We start from the raw sequence: 25,850 nt of genomic DNA, 5'->3' as shown, positions 1-25,850 counted from the left end.
TGGTGGAAACCTGTGACCAGGCAACATGACTGAGGGTTGATGGTGGAACCCTGTGGCCTGGAAAGATGACTTAGGTTTGATTGTGGAACACTCTGGCCTGGGAACATGACTGAGGCTTGCTGGTGGAACCGTGGCCTAGCAAAAGGACTGAGGTTTGATTGTGGAACCCTCTGGCCTGGGAATAGGACTGAGGTTTAGTTGTGGTACCCTGTGGCCTGAGAACATGACTGGGATTTTATTTTTGAAACCTGTGTCCAGGGAACATGACTGAGGTTTGATTCTGGAACCCTGGGTCCTGGGAACATGACTGAGGTTTGAATCTGGAACCATGTGGCCTGGGAATATGACTGAGGTTTGATTCTGGAAACCATTGGCCTGGGAACATGCCTGATGTGAGATTGTGGAATCCTGTGGCTTGGGAACATGACATCGGTTTGGATTCTGGTACCCTGTTGCCTGGGAACATGAAATCGGATTGATTCTGGAAACCTGTGGCCTGGGAATATGAGTGAGGTTTGATTCTGGAACCATGTGGCCTGGGAACATGACATCTGTTTAGTTTGTGGAATACTGTGCCCCGGTAACCTGACTGAGCCTTGGTTCTGGAACCCTGTGGACTGGGAACATGACTGAGGTTTGATTCTGGAAGCCTGTAGCCAGGGAACATAACTGAGGATTGATTCTGGAACCCTGTGGCCTGGGAACATGACATCGGTGGATTCTGGAACCCTGTGGCCAGGGAACATGAGAACGGTTTGATTCTGGAACCCTGTGTCCTGGAAACTTGTCTGAGGTTTGATGGTGGAAACCTCTGACCTGGCAACATGACTGAGGTTTAATTCTGGAAGACTGTGGCCAGGGAACATGATCTCGGGTTGACTCTGGAAACCTGTGTCCTGGGAACATGACTGAGGTTTGCTTCTGGAAACCTGTGGCCTGGGAACATGGCTGAGGTTTGATTGTGGAACCCCCTGGCCTGGGAACATGACTGTGGTTTGAATCTGGAACCCTGTGGCCTGGGAACATGACATCGGTTGGATTCTGGAATCCTGTGGCCTGGGAACAAGACTGAGGTTTGATTGTGCAACCCTCTGGCCTGGGAACATGACTGTGGTTTGATTCTGAAACCCTGTGGCCTGGGAAAATGACTGAGGTTTGTTTCTGGAAGCCTGTTCCCTGGGAACATGACTGAGGTTGGATTCTGGACACCTGTGTTCTGGGAAATTGAATGAGGTTTGATTGTTGAAACCTGTGCCCTGCGAACATGACTGAGGTTTGATAATGGAAACATGTGTCCTGGGAATATGACTGAGGTTTGATTCTGGAAACCTGTGGCCTGGGATAATGACTGAGGTTTCATTGTGGAAACATGTGGCCTGGGATCATGACTGAGGTTTGATGGTGGACCACTCTTGACTGGCAAAATGACTGAGGCTGGATTTTGGAACCCTGTGGCCTGGCAACATGACTGAAGCCTGATTCTGAAAACCTGTGGCCTGGGAACATGAGAAAGGTTTGATTCTGGAACCCTGTGGCTTGGGAATATGTCTGAGGTTTGATGGTGGAAACCTGTGGCCTGGCAACATGACTGAGGTTTGTTACTGGAACCCTGTTCCCTGGGAACATGAGTGAGGTTTGCTTCTGGACACCTTTGTCCTGGGAACATGACCGTGCTTTGATTGTGGAAACCTGTGGCCTGCGAACATGACTGAGGTTTGATTCTGGAACCATGTGTCATGGGAATATGACTGAGGTTTGATTCTGGAAATCTGTGGCCTGGGAACTTGACTGAGGTTTGATGGCAGAAACCTGTGGACTGGCGACATGACTGAGGTTTGATTGTAGAACCCTCTGTCCTGGAAACATGACTGCGACCTGATACTTGAAACCCATGGCCTGGGAACTTGACATTGGTTTGATTCTGGAACCCTGTGGCCAGGGAACATGACAGAGGCGTGATTCTGGAATCCTGTGGCCTGGGAACATGACATCTGTTTAGATTGTGGAATACTGTGCCCTGGGACCCTGACTGAGGCTTGGTTCTGGAACCCTGTGCACTGGGAACATGACTGAGGTTTTATTCTGGAATCCTGTGGCCTGGGAACATGACATCAGTGGATTCTGGAACCCTGTGGCCTGGGAACATGAGAACGGTTTGATTCTGGAACCCTATGGCCTGGGAACATGTCTGAGGTTTCATGGTGGAAACCTGTGGCTTGGCAACATGACTGAGGTTTGTTCCTGGAACCCTGTTCCCTGGGAACATGACTGAGGTTTGATTCTGGACACCTTTGTGCTGGGAACATGACTGTGGTTTGATTGTGGAACCATGGGTCCTGCAAACATGACTGAGGTTTGATTCTGGAACCATGTGACCTGGGAATATGACTGCGGTTTGATTCTGGAAATCTGTGTCCTGGGAACTTGACTGAGGTTTGATGGCAGAAACCTGTGGACTGGCAACATGACTGAGGTTTGACTGTAGAACCCTGTGCCCTGGAAACATGACTGCGGCCTGGTACTGGAAACCCATGGCCTAGGAACTTGACATTGGTTTGATTCTGGAGCCCTGTGGCCTGGGAACATGACTGAGGCGTGATTCTGGAAACCTGTGGCCTGGGAACATGACATCTGTTTAGATTGTGGAATACTGTGCCCTGGGAACCTGACTGAAGGCTTGGTTCTGGAATCCTGTGGACTGGGAACATGACTGAGGATTGATTCTGGGACCATGTGGCCTGGGTATATGACTGTGGTTTGATTCTGGAGGGCATTGTCCTGGGAACATGACTTATGTTAGATTGTGGAATCCTGTGGCCTGGGAACATGACATCGGTTTGGATTCTGGTACCCTGTTGCCTGGGAACATGAAATCGGTTTGATTGTGGAAACCTGTGGTCTGGCAATATGACTGAGGTTTGATGGTGGTACCCTATGGCCTGGCAACATGACTGAGGTTTAATTCTGGATGCTTGTGGCCTGGGAACATGACTGAGGCGTGATTCTGGAATCCTGGGGCCTGGGAATATGACATCTGTTTAGATTGTGGAATACTGTGCCCTGGGAACCTAACTGAGGCTTGGTTCTGGAACCCTGTGGACTGGGAACATGACTGAGGTTTTATTCTGGAACCCTGTAGACTGGGAATATAACTGAGGATTGATACTGGAACCCTGTTGCCTGGGAACATGACATCAGTGGATTCTGGAACCCTGTGGCCGGGGAACATGAGAACGGTTTGATTCTGGAACCCTGTGGCCTGGGAACATGTCTGAGGTTTGATGGTGGAAACCTGTGGCTTGGCAACATGACTGAGGTTTGTTCCTGGAACCCTGTTCCCTGGGAACATGACTGAGGTTTGATTCCGGAACCCTGTAGCCTGGGAACATAACTGAGGATTAATTCTGGAACCCTGTGGCCTGGGAACATGACATCGGTGGATTCTGGAACCCTGTGGCCTGGGAACATGACATCGGTGGATTCTGGAACCCTCTGGCCAGGGAACATGAGAACGGTTTGATTCTGGAACCCTGTGTCCTGGAAACTTGTCTGAGGTTTGATGGTGGAAACCTGTGACCAGGCAACATGACTGAGGGTTGATGGTGGAACCCTGTGGCCTGGAAAGATGACTTAGGTTTGATTGTGGAACACTCTGGCCTGGGAACATGACTGAGGCTTGCTGGTGGAACCGTGGCCTAGCAAAAGGACTGAGGTTTGATTGTGGAACCCTCTGGCCTGGGAATAGGACTGAGGTTTAGTTGTGGTACCCTGTGGCCTGAGAACATGACTGGGATTTTATTTTTGAAACCTGTGTCCAGGGAACATGACTGAGGTTTGATTCTGGAACCCTGGGTCCTGGGAACATGACTGAGGTTTGAATCTGGAACCATGTGGCCTGGGAATATGACTGAGGTTTGATTCTGGAAACCATTGGCCTGGGAACATGCCTGATGTGAGATTGTGGAATCCTGTGGCTTGGGAACATGACATCGGTTTGGATTCTGGTACCCTGTTGCCTGGGAACATGAAATCGGATTGATTCTGGAAACCTGTGGCCTGGGAATATGAGTGAGGTTTGATTCTGGAACCATGTGGCCTGGGAACATGACATCTGTTTAGTTTGTGGAATACTGTGCCCCGGTAACCTGACTGAGCCTTGGTTCTGGAACCCTGTGGACTGGGAACATGACTGAGGTTTGATTCTGGAACCCTGTAGCCAGGGAACATAACTGAGGATTGATTCTGGAACCCTGTGGCCTGGGAACATGACATCGGTGGATTCTGGAACCCTGTGGCCAGGGAACATGAGAACGGTTTGATTCTGGAACCCTGTGTCCTGGAAACTTGTCTGAGGTTTGATGGTGGAAACCTCTGACCTGGCAACATGACGGAGGTTTAATTCTGGAAGACTGTGGCCAGGGAACATGATCTCGGGTTGACTCTGGAAACCTGTGTCCTGGGAACATGACTGAGGTTTGCTTCTGGAAACCTGTGGCCTGGGAACATGGCTGAGGTTTGATTGTGGAACCCCCTGGCCTGGGAACATGACTGTGGTTTGAATCTGGAACCCTGTGGCCTGGGAACCTAACTGAGGCTTGGTTCTGGAACCCTGTGGACTGGGAACATGACTGAGGTTTTATTCTGGAACCCTGTAGACTGGGAATATAACTGAGGATTGATACTGGAACCCTGTTGCCTGGGAACATGACATCAGTGGATTCTGGAACCCTGTGGCCGGGGAACATGAGAACGGTTTGATTCTGGAACCCTGTGGCCTGGGAACATGTCTGAGGTTTGATGGTGGAAACCTGTGGCTTGGCAACATGACTGAGGTTTGTTCCTGGAACCCTGTTCCCTGGGAACATGACTGAGGTTTGATTCCGGAACCCTGTAGCCTGGGAACATAACTGAGGATTAATTCTGGAACCCTGTGGCCTGGGAACATGACATCGGTGGATTCTGGAACCCTGTGGCCTGGGAACATGACATCGGTGGATTCTGGAACCCTCTGGCCAGGGAACATGAGAACGGTTTGATTCTGGAACCCTGTGTCCTGGAAACTTGTCTGAGGTTTGATGGTGGAAACCTGTGACCAGGCAACATGACTGAGGGTTGATGGTGGAACCCTGTGGCCTGGAAAGATGACTTAGGTTTGATTGTGGAACACTCTGGCCTGGGAACATGACTGAGGCTTGCTGGTGGAACCGTGGCCTAGCAAAAGGACTGAGGTTTGATTGTGGAACCCTCTGGCCTGGGAATAGGACTGAGGTTTAGTTGTGGTACCCTGTGGCCTGAGAACATGACTGGGATTTTATTTTTGAAACCTGTGTCCAGGGAACATGACTGAGGTTTGATTCTGGAACCCTGGGTCCTGGGAACATGACTGAGGTTTGAATCTGGAACCATGTGGCCTGGGAATATGACTGAGGTTTGATTCTGGAAACCATTGGCCTGGGAACATGCCTGATGTGAGATTGTGGAATCCTGTGGCTTGGGAACATGACATCGGTTTGGATTCTGGTACCCTGTTGCCTGGGAACATGAAATCGGATTGATTCTGGAAACCTGTGGCCTGGGAATATGAGTGAGGTTTGATTCTGGAACCATGTGGCCTGGGAACATGACATCTGTTTAGTTTGTGGAATACTGTGCCCCGGTAACCTGACTGAGCCTTGGTTCTGGAACCCTGTGGACTGGGAACATGACTGAGGTTTGATTCTGGAACCCTGTAGCCAGGGAACATAACTGAGGATTGATTCTGGAACCCTGTGGCCTGGGAACATGACATCGGTGGATTCTGGAACCCTGTGGCCAGGGAACATGAGAACGGTTTGATTCTGGAACCCTGTGTCCTGGAAACTTGTCTGAGGTTTGATGGTGGAAACCTCTGACCTGGCAACATGACTGAGGTTTAATTCTGGAAGACTGTGGCCAGGGAACATGATCTCGGGTTGACTCTGGAAACCTGTGTCCTGGGAACATGACTGAGGTTTGCTTCTGGAAACCTGTGGCCTGGGAACATGGCTGAGGTTTGATTGTGGAACCCCCTGGCCTGGGAACATGACTGTGGTTTGAATCTGGAACCCTGTGGCCTGGGAACATGACATCGGTTGGATTCTGGAATCCTGTGGCCTGGGAACAAGACTGAGGTTTGATTGTGCAACCCTCTGGCCTGGGAACATGACTGTGGTTTGATTCTGAAACCCTGTGGCCTGGGAAAATGACTGAGGTTTGTTTCTGGAAGCCTGTTCCCTGGGAACATGACTGAGGTTGGATTCTGGACACCTGTGTTCTGGGAAATTGAATGAGGTTTGATTGTTGAAACCTGTGCCCTGCGAACATGACTGAGGTTTGATAATGGAAACATGTGTCCTGGGAATATGACTGAGGTTTGATTCTGGAAACCTGTGGCCTGGGATAATGACTGAGGTTTCATTGTGGAAACATGTGGCCTGGGATCATGACTGAGGTTTGATGGTGGACCACTCTTGACTGGCAAAATGACTGAGGCTGGATTTTGGAACCCTGTGGCCTGGCAACATGACTGAAGCCTGATTCTGAAACCCTGTGGCCTGGGAACATGAGAAAGGTTTGATTCTGGAACCCTGTGGCTTGGGAATATGTCTGAGGTTTGATGGTGGAAACCTGTGGCCTGGCAACATGACTGAGGTTTGTTACTGGAACCCTGTTCCCTGGGAACATGAGTGAGGTTTGCTTCTGGACACCTTTGTCCTGGGAACATGACCGTGCTTTGATTGTGGAAACCTGTGGCCTGCGAACGTGACTGAGGTTTGATTCTGGAACCATGTGTCATGGGAATATGACTGAGGTTTGATTCTGGAAATCTGTGGCCTGGGAACTTGACTGAGGTTTGATGGCAGAAACCTGTGGACTGGCGACATGACTGAGGTTTGATTGTAGAACCCTCTGTCCTGGAAACATGACTGCGACCTGATACTTGAAACCCATGGCCTGGGAACTTGACATTGGTTTGATTCTGGAACCCTGTGGCCAGGGAACATGACAGAGGCGTGATTCTGGAATCCTGTGGCCTGGGAACATGACATCTGTTTAGATTGTGGAATACTGTGCCCTGGGAACCTGACTGAGGCTTGGTTCTGGAACCCTGTGCACTGGGAACATGACTGAGGTTTTATTCTGGAATCCTGTGGCCTGGGAACATGACATCAGTGGATTCTGGAACCCTGTGGCCTGGGAACATGAGAACGGTTTGATTCTGGAACCCTATGGCCTGGGAACATGTCTGAGGTTTCATGGTGGAAACCTGTGGCTTGGCAACATGACTGAGGTTTGTTACTGGAACCCTGTTCCCTGGGAACATGACTGAGGTTTGATTCTGGACACCTTTGTGCTGGGAACATGACTGTGGTTTGATTGTGGAACCATGGGTCCTGCAAACATGACTGAGGTTTGATTCTGGAACCATGTGACCTGGGAATATGACTGCGGTTTGATTCTGGAAATCTGTGTCCTGGGAACTTGACTGAGGTTTGATGGCAGAAACCTGTGGACTGGCAACATGACTGAGGTTTGACTGTAGAACCCTGTGCCCTGGAAACATGACTGCGGCCTGGTACTGGAAACCCATGGCCTAGGAACTTGACATTGGTTTGATTCTGGAACCCTGTGGCCTGGGAACATGACTGAGGCGTGATTCTGGAATCCTGTGGCCTGGGAACATGACATCTGTTTAGATTGTGGAATACTGTGCCCTGGGAACCTGACTGAAGGCTTGGTTCTGGAATCCTGTGGACTGGGAACATGACTGAGGATTGATTCTGGGACCATGTGGCCTGGGTATATGACTGTGGTTTGATTCTGGAGGGCATTGTCCTGGGAACATGACTTATGTTAGATTGTGGAATCCTGTGGCCTGGGAACATGACATCGGTTTGGATTCTGGTACCCTGTTGCCTGGGAACATGAAATCGGTTTGATTGTGGAAACCTGTGGTCTGGCAATATGACTGAGGTTTGATGGTGGTACCCTATGGCCTGGCAACATGACTGAGGTTTAATTCTGGATGCTTGTGGCCTGGGAACATGACTGAGGCGTGATTCTGGAATCCTGGGGCCTGGGAATATGACATCTGTTTAGATTGTGGAATACTGTGCCCTGGGAACCTAACTGAGGCTTGGTTCTGGAACCCTGTGGACTGGGAACATGACTGAGGTTTTATTCTGGAACCCTGTAGACTGGGAATATAACTGAGGATTGATACTGGAACCCTGTTGCCTGGGAACATGACATCAGTGGATTCTGGAACCCTGTGGCCGGGGAACATGAGAACGGTTTGATTCTGGAACCCTGTGGCCTGGGAACATGTCTGAGATTTGATGGTGGAAACCTGTGGCTTGGCAACATGACTGAGGTTTGTTCCTGGAACCCTGTTCCCTGGGAACATGACTGAGGTTTGATTCCGGAACCCTGTAGCCTGGGAACATAACTGAGGATTAATTCTGGAACCCTGTGGCCTGGGAACATGACATCGGTGGATTCTGGAACCCTGTGGCCTGGGAACATGACATCGGTGGATTCTGGAACCCTCTGGCCAGGGAACATGAGAACGGTTTGATTCTGGAACCCTGTGTCCTGGAAACTTGTCTGAGGTTTGATGGTGGAAACCTGTGACCAGGCAACATGACTGAGGGTTGATGGTGGAACCCTGTGGCCTGGAAAGATGACTTAGGTTTGATTGTGGAACACTCTGGCCTGGGAACATGACTGAGGCTTGCTGGTGGAACCGTGGCCTAGCAAAAGGACTGAGGTTTGATTGTGGAACCCTCTGGCCTGGGAATATGACTGAGGTTTAGTTGTGGTACCCTGTGGCCTGAGAACATGACTGGGATTTTATTTTTGAAACCTGTGTCCAGGGAACATGACTGAGGTTTGATTCTGGAACCCTGGGTCCTGGGAACATGACTGAGGTTTGAATCTGGAACCATGTGGCCTGGGAATATGACTGAGGTTTGATTCTGGAAACCATTGGCCTGGGAACATGCCTGATGTGAGATTGTGGAATCCTGTGGCTTGGGAACATGACATCGGTTTGGATTCTGGTACCCTGTTGCCTGGGAACATGAAATCGGATTGATTCTGGAAACCTGTGGCCTGGGAATATGAGTGAGGTTTGATTCTGGAACCATGTGGCCTGGGAACATGACATCTGTTTAGTTTGTGGAATACTGTGCCCCGGTAACCTGACTGAGCCTTGGTTCTGGAACCCTGTGGACTGGGAACATGACTGAGGTTTGATTCTGGAAGCCTGTAGCCAGGGAACATAACTGAGGATTGATTCTGGAACCCTGTGGCCTGGGAACATGACATCGGTGGATTCTGGAACCCTGTGGCCAGGGAACATGAGAACGGTTTGATTCTGGAACCCTGTGTCCTGGAAACTTGTCTGAGGTTTGATGGTGGAAACCTCTGACCTGGCAACATGACTGAGGTTTAATTCTGGAAGACTGTGGCCAGGGAACATGATCTCGGGTTGACTCTGGAAACCTGTGTCCTGGGAACATGACTGAGGTTTGCTTCTGGAAACCTGTGGCCTGGGAACATGGCTGAGGTTTGATTGTGGAACCCCCTGGCCTGGGAACATGACTGTGGTTTGAATCTGGAACCCTGTGGCCTGGGAACATGACATCGGTTGGATTCTGGAATCCTGTGGCCTGGGAACAAGACTGAGGTTTGATTGTGCAACCCTCTGGCCTGGGAACATGACTGTGGTTTGATTCTGAAACCCTGTGGCCTGGGAAAATGACTGAGGTTTGTTTCTGGAAGCCTGTTCCCTGGGAACATGACTGAGGTTGGATTCTGGACACCTGTGTTCTGGGAAATTGAATGAGGTTTGATTGTTGAAACCTGTGCCCTGCGAACATGACTGAGGTTTGATAATGGAAACATGTGTCCTGGGAATATGACTGAGGTTTGATTCTGGAAACCTGTGGCCTGGGATAATGACTGAGGTTTCATTGTGGAAACATGTGGCCTGGGATCATGACTGAGGTTTGATGGTGGACCACTCTTGACTGGCAAAATGACTGAGGCTGGATTTTGGAACCCTGTGGCCTGGCAACATGACTGAAGCCTGATTCTGAAAACCTGTGGCCTGGGAACATGAGAAAGGTTTGATTCTGGAACCCTGTGGCTTGGGAATATGTCTGAGGTTTGATGGTGGAAACCTGTGGCCTGGCAACATGACTGAGGTTTGTTACTGGAACCCTGTTCCCTGGGAACATGAGTGAGGTTTGCTTCTGGACACCTTTGTCCTGGGAACATGACCGTGCTTTGATTGTGGAAACCTGTGGCCTGCGAACATGACTGAGGTTTGATTCTGGAACCATGTGTCATGGGAATATGACTGAGGTTTGATTCTGGAAATCTGTGGCCTGGGAACTTGACTGAGGTTTGATGGCAGAAACCTGTGGACTGGCGACATGACTGAGGTTTGATTGTAGAACCCTCTGTCCTGGAAACATGACTGCGACCTGATACTTGAAACCCATGGCCTGGGAACTTGACATTGGTTTGATTCTGGAACCCTGTGGCCAGGGAACATGACAGAGGCGTGATTCTGGAATCCTGTGGCCTGGGAACATGACATCTGTTTAGATTGTGGAATACTGTGCCCTGGGACCCTGACTGAGGCTTGGTTCTGGAACCCTGTGCACTGGGAACATGACTGAGGTTTTATTCTGGAATCCTGTGGCCTGGGAACATGACATCAGTGGATTCTGGAACCCTGTGGCCTGGGAACATGAGAACGGTTTGATTCTGGAACCCTATGGCCTGGGAACATGTCTGAGGTTTCATGGTGGAAACCTGTGGCTTGGCAACATGACTGAGGTTTGTTCCTGGAACCCTGTTCCCTGGGAACATGACTGAGGTTTGATTCTGGACACCTTTGTGCTGGGAACATGACTGTGGTTTGATTGTGGAACCATGGGTCCTGCAAACATGACTGAGGTTTGATTCTGGAACCATGTGACCTGGGAATATGACTGCGGTTTGATTCTGGAAATCTGTGTCCTGGGAACTTGACTGAGGTTTGATGGCAGAAACCTGTGGACTGGCAACATGACTGAGGTTTGACTGTAGAACCCTGTGCCCTGGAAACATGACTGCGGCCTGGTACTGGAAACCCATGGCCTAGGAACTTGACATTGGTTTGATTCTGGAGCCCTGTGGCCTGGGAACATGACTGAGGCGTGATTCTGGAAACCTGTGGCCTGGGAACATGACATCTGTTTAGATTGTGGAATACTGTGCCCTGGGAACCTGACTGAAGGCTTGGTTCTGGAATCCTGTGGACTGGGAACATGACTGAGGATTGATTCTGGGACCATGTGGCCTGGGTATATGACTGTGGTTTGATTCTGGAGGGCATTGTCCTGGGAACATGACTTATGTTAGATTGTGGAATCCTGTGGCCTGGGAACATGACATCGGTTTGGATTCTGGTACCCTGTTGCCTGGGAACATGAAATCGGTTTGATTGTGGAAACCTGTGGTCTGGCAATATGACTGAGGTTTGATGGTGGTACCCTATGGCCTGGCAACATGACTGAGGTTTAATTCTGGATGCTTGTGGCCTGGGAACATGACTGAGGCGTGATTCTGGAATCCTGGGGCCTGGGAATATGACATCTGTTTAGATTGTGGAATACTGTGCCCTGGGAACCTAACTGAGGCTTGGTTCTGGAACCCTGTGGACTGGGAACATGACTGAGGTTTTATTCTGGAACCCTGTAGACTGGGAATATAACTGAGGATTGATACTGGAACCCTGTTGCCTGGGAACATGACATCAGTGGATTCTGGAACCCTGTGGCCGGGGAACATGAGAACGGTTTGATTCTGGAACCCTGTGGCCTGGGAACATGTCTGAGGTTTGATGGTGGAAACCTGTGGCTTGGCAACATGACTGAGGTTTGTTCCTGGAACCCTGTTCCCTGGGAACATGACTGAGGTTTGATTCCGGAACCCTGTAGCCTGGGAACATAACTGAGGATTAATTCTGGAACCCTGTGGCCTGGGAACATGACATCGGTGGATTCTGGAACCCTGTGGCCTGGGAACATGACATCGGTGGATTCTGGAACCCTCTGGCCAGGGAACATGAGAACGGTTTGATTCTGGAACCCTGTGTCCTGGAAACTTGTCTGAGGTTTGATGGTGGAAACCTGTGACCAGGCAACATGACTGAGGGTTGATGGTGGAACCCTGTGGCCTGGAAAGATGACTTAGGTTTGATTGTGGAACACTCTGGCCTGGGAACATGACTGAGGCTTGCTGGTGGAACCGTGGCCTAGCAAAAGGACTGAGGTTTGATTGTGGAACCCTCTGGCCTGGGAATAGGACTGAGGTTTAGTTGTGGTACCCTGTGGCCTGAGAACATGACTGGGATTTTATTTTTGAAACCTGTGTCCAGGGAACATGACTGAGGTTTGATTCTGGAACCCTGGGTCCTGGGAACATGACTGAGGTTTGAATCTGGAACCATGTGGCCTGGGAATATGACTGAGGTTTGATTCTGGAAACCATTGGCCTGGGAACATGCCTGATGTGAGATTGTGGAATCCTGTGGCTTGGGAACATGACATCGGTTTGGATTCTGGTACCCTGTTGCCTGGGAACATGAAATCGGATTGATTCTGGAAACCTGTGGCCTGGGAATATGAGTGAGGTTTGATTCTGGAACCATGTGGCCTGGGAACATGACATCTGTTTAGTTTGTGGAATACTGTGCCCCGGTAACCTGACTGAGCCTTGGTTCTGGAACCCTGTGGACTGGGAACATGACTGAGGTTTGATTCTGGAACCCTGTAGCCAGGGAACATAACTGAGGATTGATTCTGGAACCCTGTGGCCTGGGAACATGACATCGGTGGATTCTGGAACCCTGTGGCCAGGGAACATGAGAACGGTTTGATTCTGGAACCCTGTGTCCTGGAAACTTGTCTGAGGTTTGATGGTGGAAACCTCTGACCTGGCAACATGACGGAGGTTTAATTCTGGAAGACTGTGGCCAGGGAACATGATCTCGGGTTGACTCTGGAAACCTGTGTCCTGGGAACATGACTGAGGTTTGCTTCTGGAAACCTGTGGCCTGGGAACATGGCTGAGGTTTGATTGTGGAACCCCCTGGCCTGGGAACATGACTGTGGTTTGAATCTGGAACCCTGTGGCCTGGGAACCTAACTGAGGCTTGGTTCTGGAACCCTGTGGACTGGGAACATGACTGAGGTTTTATTCTGGAACCCTGTAGACTGGGAATATAACTGAGGATTGATACTGGAACCCTGTTGCCTGGGAACATGACATCAGTGGATTCTGGAACCCTGTGGCCGGGGAACATGAGAACGGTTTGATTCTGGAACCCTGTGGCCTGGGAACATGTCTGAGGTTTGATGGTGGAAACCTGTGGCTTGGCAACATGACTGAGGTTTGTTCCTGGAACCCTGTTCCCTGGGAACATGACTGAGGTTTGATTCCGGAACCCTGTAGCCTGGGAACATAACTGAGGATTAATTCTGGAACCCTGTGGCCTGGGAACATGACATCGGTGGATTCTGGAACCCTGTGGCCTGGGAACATGACATCGGTGGATTCTGGAACCCTCTGGCCAGGGAACATGAGAACGGTTTGATTCTGGAACCCTGTGTCCTGGAAACTTGTCTGAGGTTTGATGGTGGAAACCTGTGACCAGGCAACATGACTGAGGGTTGATGGTGGAACCCTGTGGCCTGGAAAGATGACTTAGGTTTGATTGTGGAACACTCTGGCCTGGGAACATGACTGAGGCTTGCTGGTGGAACCGTGGCCTAGCAAAAGGACTGAGGTTTGATTGTGGAACCCTCTGGCCTGGGAATAGGACTGAGGTTTAGTTGTGGTACCCTGTGGCCTGAGAACATGACTGGGATTTTATTTTTGAAACCTGTGTCCAGGGAACATGACTGAGGTTTGATTCTGGAACCCTGGGTCCTGGGAACATGACTGAGGTTTGAATCTGGAACCATGTGGCCTGGGAATATGACTGAGGTTTGATTCTGGAAACCATTGGCCTGGGAACATGCCTGATGTGAGATTGTGGAATCCTGTGGCTTGGGAACATGACATCGGTTTGGATTCTGGTACCCTGTTGCCTGGGAACATGAAATCGGATTGATTCTGGAAACCTGTGGCCTGGGAATATGAGTGAGGTTTGATTCTGGAACCATGTGGCCTGGGAACATGACATCTGTTTAGTTTGTGGAATACTGTGCCCCGGTAACCTGACTGAGCCTTGGTTCTGGAACCCTGTGGACTGGGAACATGACTGAGGTTTGATTCTGGAACCCTGTAGCCAGGGAACATAACTGAGGATTGATTCTGGAACCCTGTGGCCTGGGAACATGACATCGGTGGATTCTGGAACCCTGTGGCCAGGGAACATGAGAACGGTTTGATTCTGGAACCCTGTGTCCTGGAAACTTGTCTGAGGTTTGATGGTGGAAACCTCTGACCTGGCAACATGACTGAGGTTTAATTCTGGAAGACTGTGGCCAGGGAACATGATCTCGGGTTGACTCTGGAAACCTGTGTCCTGGGAACATGACTGAGGTTTGCTTCTGGAAACCTGTGGCCTGGGAACATGGCTGAGGTTTGATTGTGGAACCCCCTGGCCTGGGAACATGACTGTGGTTTGAATCTGGAACCCTGTGGCCTGGGAACATGACATCGGTTGGATTCTGGAATCCTGTGGCCTGGGAACAAGACTGAGGTTTGATTGTGCAACCCTCTGGCCTGGGAACATGACTGTGGTTTGATTCTGAAACCCTGTGGCCTGGGAAAATGACTGAGGTTTGTTTCTGGAAGCCTGTTCCCTGGGAACATGACTGAGGTTGGATTCTGGACACCTGTGTTCTGGGAAATTGAATGAGGTTTGATTGTTGAAACCTGTGCCCTGCGAACATGACTGAGGTTTGATACTGGAAACATGTGTCCTGGGAATATGACTGAGGTTTGATTCTGGAAACCTGTGGCCTGGGATAATGACTGAGGTTTCATTGTGGAAACATGTGGCCTGGGATCATGACTGAGGTTTGATGGTGGACCACTCTTGACTGGCAAAATGACTGAGGCTGGATTTTGGAACCCTGTGGCCTGGCAACATGACTGAAGCCTGATTCTGAAACCCTGTGGCCTGGGAACATGAGAAAGGTTTGATTCTGGAACCCTGTGGCTTGGGAATATGTCTGAGGTTTGATGGTGGAAACCTGTGGCCTGGCAACATGACTGAGGTTTGTTACTGGAACCCTGTTCCCTGGGAACATGAGTGAGGTTTGCTTCTGGACACCTTTGTCCTGGGAACATGACCGTGCTTTGATTGTGGAAACCTGTGGCCTGCGAACATGACTGAGGTTTGATTCTGGAACCATGTGTCATGGGAATATGACTGAGGTTTGATTCTGGAAATCTGTGGCCTGGGAACTTGACTGAGGTTTGATGGCAGAAACCTGTGGACTGGCGACATGACTGAGGTTTGATTGTAGAACCCTCTGTCCTGGAAACATGACTGCGACCTGATACTTGAAACCCATGGCCTGGGAACTTGACATTGGTTTGATTCTGGAACCCTGTGGCCAGGGAACATGACAGAGGCGTGATTCTGGAATCCTGTGGCCTGGGAACATGACATCTGTTTAGATTGTGGAATACTGTGCCATGGGAACCTGACTGAGGCTTGGTTCTGGAACCCTGTGCACTGGGAACATGACTGAGGTTTTATTCTGGAATCCTGTGGCCTGGGAACATGACATCAGTGGATTCTGGAACCCTGTGGCCTGGGAACATGAGAACGGTTTGATTCTGGAACCCTATGGCCTGGGAACATGTCTGAGGTTTCATGGTGGAAACCTGTGGCTTGGCAACATGACTGAGGTTTGTTACTGGAACCCTGTTCCCTGGGAACATGACTGAGGTTTGATTCTGGACACCTTTGTGCTGGGAACATGACTGTGGTTTGATTGTGGAACCATGGGTCCTGCAAACATGACTGAGGTTTGATTCTGGAACCATGTGACCTGGGAATATGACTGCGGTTTGATTCTGGAAATCTGTGTCCTGGGAACTTGACTGAGGTTTGATGGCAGAAACCTGTGGACTGGCAACATGACTGAGGTTTGACTGTAGAACCCTGTGCCCTGGAAACATGACTGCGGCCTGGTACTGGAAACCCATGGCCTAGGAACTTGACATTGGTTTGATTCTGGAACCCTGTGGCCTGGGAACATGACTGAGGCGTGATTCTGGAATCCTGTGGCCTGGGAACATGACATCTGTTTAGATTGTGGAATACTGTGCCCTGGGAACCTGACTGAAGGCTTGGTTCTGGAATCCTGTGGACTGGGAACATGACTGAGGATTGATTCTGGGACCATGTGGCCTGGGTATATGACTGTGGTTTGATTCTGGAGGGCATTGTCCTGGGAACATGACTTATGTTAGATTGTGGAATCCTGTGGCCTGGGAACATGACATCGGTTTGGATTCTGGTACCCTGTTGCCTGGGAACATGAAATCGGTTTGATTGTGGAAACCTGTGGTCTGGCAATATGACTGAGGTTTGATGGTGGTACCCTATGGCCTGGCAACATGACTGAGGTTTAATTCTGGATGCTTGTGGCCTGGGAACATGACTGAGGCGTGATTCTGGAATCCTGGGGCCTGGGAATATGACATCTGTTTAGATTGTGGAATACTGTGCCCTGGGAACCTAACTGAGGCTTGGTTCTGGAACCCTGTGGACTGGGAACATGACTGAGGTTTTATTCTGGAACCCTGTAGACTGGGAATATAACTGAGGATTGATACTGGAACCCTGTTGCCTGGGAACATGACATCAGTGGATTCTGGAACCCTGTGGCCGGGGAACATGAGAACGGTTTGATTCTGGAACCCTGTGGCCTGGGAACATGTCTGAGGTTTGATGGTGGAAACCTGTGGCTTGGCAACATGACTGAGGTTTGTTCCTGGAACCCTGTTCCCTGGGAACATGACTGAGGTTTGATTCCGGAACCCTGTAGCCTGGGAACATAACTGAGGATTAATTCTGGAACCCTGTGGCCTGGGAACATGACATCGGTGGATTCTGGAACCCTGTGGCCTGGGAACATGACATCGGTGGATTCTGGAACCCTCTGGCCAGGGAACATGAGAACGGTTTGATTCTGGAACCCTGTGTCCTGGAAACTTGTCTGAGGTTTGATGGTGGAAACCTGTGACCAGGCAACATGACTGAGGGTTGATGGTGGAACCCTGTGGCCTGGAAAGATGACTTAGGTTTGATTGTGGAACACTCTGGCCTGGGAACATGACTGAGGCTTGCTGGTGGAACCGTGGCCTAGCAAAAGGACTGAGGTTTGATTGTGGAACCCTCTGGCCTGGGAATAGGACTGAGGTTTAGTTGTGGTACCCTGTGGCCTGAGAACATGACTGGGATTTTATTTTTGAAACCTGTGTCCAGGGAACATGACTGAGGTTTGATTCTGGAACCCTGGGTCCTGGGAACATGACTGAGGTTTGATTCTGGAACCATGTGGCCTGGGAACATGACATCTGTTTAGTTTGTGGAATACTGTGCCCCGGTAACCTGACTGAGCCTTGGTTCTGGAACCCTGTGGACTGGGAACATGACTGAGGTTTGATTCTGGAACCCTGTAGCCAGGGAACATAACTGAGGATTGATTCTGGAACCCTGTGGCCTGGGAACATGACATCGGTGGATTCTGGAACCCTGTGGCCAGGGAACATGAGAACGGTTTGATTCTGGAACCCTGTGTCCTGGAAACTTGTCTGAGGTTTGATGGTGGAAACCTGTGACCAGGCAACATGACTGAGGGTTGATGGTGGAACCCTGTGGCCTGGAAAGATGACTTAGGTTTGATTGTGGAACACTCTGGCCTGGGAACATGACTGAGGCTTGCTGGTGGAACCGTGGCCTAGCAAAAGGACTGAGGTTTGATTGTGGAACCCTCTGGCCTGGGAATAGGACTGAGGTTTAGTTGTGGTACCCTGTGGCCTGAGAACATGACTGGGATTTTATTTTTGAAACCTGTGTCCAGGGAACATGACTGAGGTTTGATTCTGGAACCCTGGGTCCTGGGAACATGACTGAGGTTTGAATCTGGAACCATGTGGCCTGGGAATATGACTGAGGTTTGATTCTGGAAACCATTGGCCTGGGAACATGCCTGATGTGAGATTGTGGAATCCTGTGGCTTGGGAACATGACATCGGTTTGGATTCTGGTACCCTGTTGCCTGGGAACATGAAATCGGATTGATTCTGGAAACCTGTGGCCTGGGAATATGAGTGAGGTTTGATTCTGGAACCATGTGGCCTGGGAACATGACATCTGTTTAGTTTGTGGAATACTGTGCCCCGGTAACCTGACTGAGCCTTGGTTCTGGAACCCTGTGGACTGGGAACATGACTGAGGTTTGATTCTGGAAGCCTGTAGCCAGGGAACATAACTGAGGATTGATTCTGGAACCCTGTGGCCTGGGAACATGACATCGGTGGATTCTGGAACCCTGTGGCCAGGGAACATGAGAACGGTTTGATTCTGGAACCCTGTGTCCTGGAAACTTGTCTGAGGTTTGATGGTGGAAACCTCTGACCTGGCAACATGACTGAGGTTTAATTCTGGAAGACTGTGGCCAGGGAACATGATCTCGGGTTGACTCTGGAAACCTGTGTCCTGGGAACATGACTGAGGTTTGCTTCTGGAAACCTGTGGCCTGGGAACATGGCTGAGGTTTGATTGTGGAACCCCCTGGCCTGGGAACATGACTGTGGTTTGAATCTGGAACCCTGTGGCCTGGGAACATGACATCGGTTGGATTCTGGAATCCTGTGGCCTGGGAACAAGACTGAGGTTTGATTGTGCAACCCTCTGGCCTGGGAACATGACTGTGGTTTGATTCTGAAACCCTGTGGCCTGGGAAAATGACTGAGGTTTGTTTCTGGAAGCCTGTTCCCTGGGAACATGACTGAGGTTGGATTCTGGACACCTGTGTTCTGGGAAATTGAATGAGGTTTGATTGTTGAAACCTGTGCCCTGCGAACATGACTGAGGTTTGATAATGGAAACATGTGTCCTGGGAATATGACTGAGGTTTGATTCTGGAAACCTGTGGCCTGGGATAATGACTGAGGTTTCATTGTGGAAACATGTGGCCTGGGATCATGACTGAGGTTTGATGGTGGACCACTCTTGACTGGCAAAATGACTGAGGCTGGATTTTGGAACCCTGTGGCCTGGCAACATGACTGAAGCCTGATTCTGAAAACCTGTGGCCTGGGAACATGAGAAAGGTTTGATTCTGGAACCCTGTGGCTTGGGAATATGTCTGAGGTTTGATGGTGGAAACCTGTGGCCTGGCAACATGACTGAGGTTTGTTACTGGAACCCTGTTCCCTGGGAACATGAGTGAGGTTTGCTTCTGGACACCTTTGTCCTGGGAACATGACCGTGCTTTGATTGTGGAAACCTGTGGCCTGCGAACATGACTGAGGTTTGATTCTGGAACCATGTGTCATGGGAATATGACTGAGGTTTGATTCTGGAAATCTGTGGCCTGGGAACTTGACTGAGGTTTGATGGCAGAAACCTGTGGACTGGCGACATGACTGAGGTTTGATTGTAGAACCCTCTGTCCTGGAAACATGACTGCGACCTGATACTTGAAACCCATGGCCTGGGAACTTGACATTGGTTTGATTCTGGAACCCTGTGGCCAGGGAACATGACAGAGGCGTGATTCTGGAATCCTGTGGCCTGGGAACATGACATCTGTTTAGATTGTGGAATACTGTGCCCTGGGACCCTGACTGAGGCTTGGTTCTGGAACCCTGTGCACTGGGAACATGACTGAGGTTTTATTCTGGAATCCTGTGGCCTGGGAACATGACATCAGTGGATTCTGGAACCCTGTGGCCTGGGAACATGAGAACGGTTTGATTCTGGAACCCTATGGCCTGGGAACATGTCTGAGGTTTCATGGTGGAAACCTGTGGCTTGGCAACATGACTGAGGTTTGTTCCTGGAACCCTGTTCCCTGGGAACATGACTGAGGTTTGATTCTGGACACCTTTGTGCTGGGAACATGACTGTGGTTTGATTGTGGAACCATGGGTCCTGCAAACATGACTGAGGTTTGATTCTGGAACCATGTGACCTGGGAATATGACTGCGGTTTGATTCTGGAAATCTGTGTCCTGGGAACTTGACTGAGGTTTGATGGCAGAAACCTGTGGACTGGCAACATGACTGAGGTTTGACTGTAGAACCCTGTGCCCTGGAAACATGACTGCGGCCTGGTACTGGAAACCCATGGCCTAGGAACTTGACATTGGTTTGATTCTGGAGCCCTGTGGCCTGGGAACATGACTGAGGCGTGATTCTGGAAACCTGTGGCCTGGGAACATGACATCTGTTTAGATTGTGGAATACTGTGCCCTGGGAACCTGACTGAAGGCTTGGTTCTGGAATCCTGTGGACTGGGAACATGACTGAGGATTGATTCTGGGACCATGTGGCCTGGGTATATGACTGTGGTTTGATTCTGGAGGGCATTGTCCTGGGAACATGACTTATGTTAGATTGTGGAATCCTGTGGCCTGGGAACATGACATCGGTTTGGATTCTGGTACCCTGTTGCCTGGGAACATGAAATCGGTTTGATTGTGGAAACCTGTGGTCTGGCAATATGACTGAGGTTTGATGGTGGTACCCTATGGCCTGGCAACATGACTGAGGTTTAATTCTGGATGCTTGTGGCCTGGGAACATGACTGAGGCGTGATTCTGGAATCCTGGGGCCTGGGAATATGACATCTGTTTAGATTGTGGAATACTGTGCCCTGGGAACCTAACTGAGGCTTGGTTCTGGAACCCTGTGGACTGGGAACATGACTGAGGTTTTATTCTGGAACCCTGTAGACTGGGAATATAACTGAGGATTGATACTGGAACCCTGTTGCCTGGGAACATGACATCAGTGGATTCTGGAACCCTGTGGCCGGGGAACATGAGAACGGTTTGATTCTGGAACCCTGTGGCCTGGGAACATGTCTGAGGTTTGATGGTGGAAACCTGTGGCTTGGCAACATGACTGAGGTTTGTTCCTGGAACCCTGTTCCCTGGGAACATGACTGAGGTTTGATTCCGGAACCCTGTAGCCTGGGAACATAACTGAGGATTAATTCTGGAACCCTGTGGCCTGGGAACATGACATCGGTGGATTCTGGAACCCTGTGGCCTGGGAACATGACATCGGTGGATTCTGGAACCCTCTGGCCAGGGAACATGAGAACGGTTTGATTCTGGAACCCTGTGTCCTGGAAACTTGTCTGAGGTTTGATGGTGGAAACCTGTGACCAGGCAACATGACTGAGGGTTGATGGTGGAACCCTGTGGCCTGGAAAGATGACTTAGGTTTGATTGTGGAACACTCTGGCCTGGGAACATGACTGAGGCTTGCTGGTGGAACCGTGGCCTAGCAAAAGGACTGAGGTTTGATTGTGGAACCCTCTGGCCTGGGAATAGGACTGAGGTTTAGTTGTGGTACCCTGTGGCCTGAGAACATGACTGGGATTTTATTTTTGAAACCTGTGTCCAGGGAACATGACTGAGGTTTGATTCTGGAACCCTGGGTCCTGGGAACATGACTGAGGTTTGAATCTGGAACCATGTGGCCTGGGAATATGACTGAGGTTTGATTCTGGAAACCATTGGCCTGGGAACATGCCTGATGTGAGATTGTGGAATCCTGTGGCTTGGGAACATGACATCGGTTTGGATTCTGGTACCCTGTTGCCTGGGAACATGAAATCGGATTGATTCTGGAAACCTGTGGCCTGGGAATATGAGTGAGGTTTGATTCTGGAACCATGTGGCCTGGGAACATGACATCTGTTTAGTTTGTGGAATACTGTGCCCCGGTAACCTGACTGAGCCTTGGTTCTGGAACCCTGTGGACTGGGAACATGACTGAGGTTTGATTCTGGAACCCTGTAGCCAGGGAACATAACTGAGGATTGATTCTGGAACCCTGTGGCCTGGGAACATGACATCGGTGGATTCTGGAACCCTGTGGCCAGGGAACATGAGAACGGTTTGATTCTGGAACCCTGTGTCCTGGAAACTTGTCTGAGGTTTGATGGTGGAAACCTCTGACCTGGCAACATGACGGAGGTTTAATTCTGGAAGACTGTGGCCAGGGAACATGATCTCGGGTTGACTCTGGAAACCTGTGTCCTGGGAACATGACTGAGGTTTGCTTCTGGAAACCTGTGGCCTGGGAACATGGCTGAGGTTTGATTGTGGAACCCCCTGGCCTGGGAACATGACTGTGGTTTGAATCTGGAACCCTGTGGCCTGGGAACCTAACTGAGGCTTGGTTCTGGAACCCTGTGGACTGGGAACATGACTGAGGTTTTATTCTGGAACCCTGTAGACTGGGAATATAACTGAGGATTGATACTGGAACCCTGTTGCCTGGGAACATGACATCAGTGGATTCTGGAACCCTGTGGCCGGGGAACATGAGAACGGTTTGATTCTGGAACCCTGTGGCCTGGGAACATGTCTGAGGTTTGATGGTGGAAACCTGTGGCTTGGCAACATGACTGAGGTTTGTTCCTGGAACCCTGTTCCCTGGGAACATGACTGAGGTTTGATTCCGGAACCCTGTAGCCTGGGAACATAACTGAGGATTAATTCTGGAACCCTGTGGCCTGGGAACATGACATCGGTGGATTCTGGAACCCTGTGGCCTGGGAACATGACATCGGTGGATTCTGGAACCCTCTGGCCAGGGAACATGAGAACGGTTTGATTCTGGAACCCTGTGTCCTGGAAACTTGTCTGAGGTTTGATGGTGGAAACCTGTGACCAGGCAACATGACTGAGGGTTGATGGTGGAACCCTGTGGCCTGGAAAGATGACTTAGGTTTGATTGTGGAACACTCTGGCCTGGGAACATGACTGAGGCTTGCTGGTGGAACCGTGGCCTAGCAAAAGGACTGAGGTTTGATTGTGGAACCCTCTGGCCTGGGAATAGGACTGAGGTTTAGTTGTGGTACCCTGTGGCCTGAGAACATGACTGGGATTTTATTTTTGAAACCTGTGTCCAGGGAACATGACTGAGGTTTGATTCTGGAACCCTGGGTCCTGGGAACATGACTGAGGTTTGAATCTGGAACCATGTGGCCTGGGAATATGACTGAGGTTTGATTCTGGAAACCATTGGCCTGGGAACATGCCTGATGTGAGATTGTGGAATCCTGTGGCTTGGGAACATGACATCGGTTTGGATTCTGGTACCCTGTTGCCTGGGAACATGAAATCGGATTGATTCTGGAAACCTGTGGCCTGGGAATATGAGTGAGGTTTGATTCTGGAACCATGTGGCCTGGGAACATGACATCTGTTTAGTTTGTGGAATACTGTGCCCCGGTAACCTGACTGAGCCTTGGTTCTGGAACCCTGTGGACTGGGAACATGACTGAGGTTTGATTCTGGAACCCTGTAGCCAGGGAACATAACTGAGGATTGATTCTGGAACCCTGTGGCCTGGGAACATGACATCGGTGGATTCTGGAACCCTGTGGCCAGGGAACATGAGAACGGTTTGATTCTGGAACCCTGTGTCCTGGAAACTTGTCTGAGGTTTGATGGTGGAAACCTCTGACCTGGCAACATGACTGAGGTTTAATTCTGGAAGACTGTGGCCAGGGAACATGATCTCGGGTTGACTCTGGAAACCTGTGTCCTGGGAACATGACTGAGGTTTGCTTCTGGAAACCTGTGGCCTGGGAACATGGCTGAGGTTTGATTGTGGAACCCCCTGGCCTGGGAACATGACTGTGGTTTGAATCTGGAACCCTGTGGCCTGGGAACATGACATCGGTTGGATTCTGGAATCCTGTGGCCTGGGAACAAGACTGAGGTTTGATTGTGCAACCCTCTGGCCTGGGAACATGACTGTGGTTTGATTCTGAAACCCTGTGGCCTGGGAAAATGACTGAGGTTTGTTTCTGGAAGCCTGTTCCCTGGGAACATGACTGAGGTTGGATTCTGGACACCTGTGTTCTGGGAAATTGAATGAGGTTTGATTGTTGAAACCTGTGCCCTGCGAACATGACTGAGGTTTGATACTGGAAACATGTGTCCTGGGAATATGACTGAGGTTTGATTCTGGAAACCTGTGGCCTGGGATAATGACTGAGGTTTCATTGTGGAAACATGTGGCCTGGGATCATGACTGAGGTTTGATGGTGGACCACTCTTGACTGGCAAAATGACTGAGGCTGGATTTTGGAACCCTGTGGCCTGGCAACATGACTGAAGCCTGATTCTGAAACCCTGTGGCCTGGGAACATGAGAAAGGTTTGATTCTGGAACCCTGTGGCTTGGGAATATGTCTGAGGTTTGATGGTGGAAACCTGTGGCCTGGCAACATGACTGAGGTTTGTTACTGGAACCCTGTTCCCTGGGAACATGAGTGAGGTTTGCTTCTGGACACCTTTGTCCTGGGAACATGACCGTGCTTTGATTGTGGAAACCTGTGGCCTGCGAACATGACTGAGGTTTGATTCTGGAACCATGTGTCATGGGAATATGACTGAGGTTTGATTCTGGAAATCTGTGGCCTGGGAACTTGACTGAGGTTTGATGGCAGAAACCTGTGGACTGGCGACATGACTGAGGTTTGATTGTAGAACCCTCTGTCCTGGAAACATGACTGCGACCTGATACTTGAAACCCATGGCCTGGGAACTTGACATTGGTTTGATTCTGGAACCCTGTGGCCAGGGAACATGACAGAGGCGTGATTCTGGAATCCTGTGGCCTGGGAACATGACATCTGTTTAGATTGTGGAATACTGTGCCATGGGAACCTGACTGAGGCTTGGTTCTGGAACCCTGTGCACTGGGAACATGACTGAGGTTTTATTCTGGAATCCTGTGGCCTGGGAACATGACATCAGTGGATTCTGGAACCCTGTGGCCTGGGAACATGAGAACGGTTTGATTCTGGAACCCTATGGCCTGGGAACATGTCTGAGGTTTCATGGTGGAAACCTGTGGCTTGGCAACATGACTGAGGTTTGTTACTGGAACCCTGTTCCCTGGGAACATGACTGAGGTTTGATTCTGGACACCTTTGTGCTGGGAACATGACTGTGGTTTGATTGTGGAACCATGGGTCCTGCAAACATGACTGAGGTTTGATTCTGGAACCATGTGACCTGGGAATATGACTGCGGTTTGATTCTGGAAATCTGTGTCCTGGGAACTTGACTGAGGTTTGATGGCAGAAACCTGTGGACTGGCAACATGACTGAGGTTTGACTGTAGAACCCTGTGCCCTGGAAACATGACTGCGGCCTGGTACTGGAAACCCATGGCCTAGGAACTTGACATTGGTTTGATTCTGGAACCCTGTGGCCTGGGAACATGACTGAGGCGTGATTCTGGAATCCTGTGGCCTGGGAACATGACATCTGTTTAGATTGTGGAATACTGTGCCCTGGGAACCTGACTGAAGGCTTGGTTCTGGAATCCTGTGGACTGGGAACATGACTGAGGATTGATTCTGGGACCATGTGGCCTGGGTATATGACTGTGGTTTGATTCTGGAGGGCATTGTCCTGGGAACATGACTTATGTTAGATTGTGGAATCCTGTGGCCTGGGAACATGACATCGGTTTGGATTCTGGTACCCTGTTGCCTGGGAACATGAAATCGGTTTGATTGTGGAAACCTGTGGTCTGGC

Source organism: Balaenoptera borealis, assembly GCF_965194805.1.
Source record: "Balaenoptera borealis genome assembly, chromosome: 19".
Classification (NCBI taxonomy): Eukaryota; Metazoa; Chordata; class Mammalia; order Artiodactyla; family Balaenopteridae; genus Balaenoptera; species Balaenoptera borealis.
The sequence above is the reverse complement of the archived record's forward strand: the minus strand, read 5'-3'. Positions refer to the sequence as shown.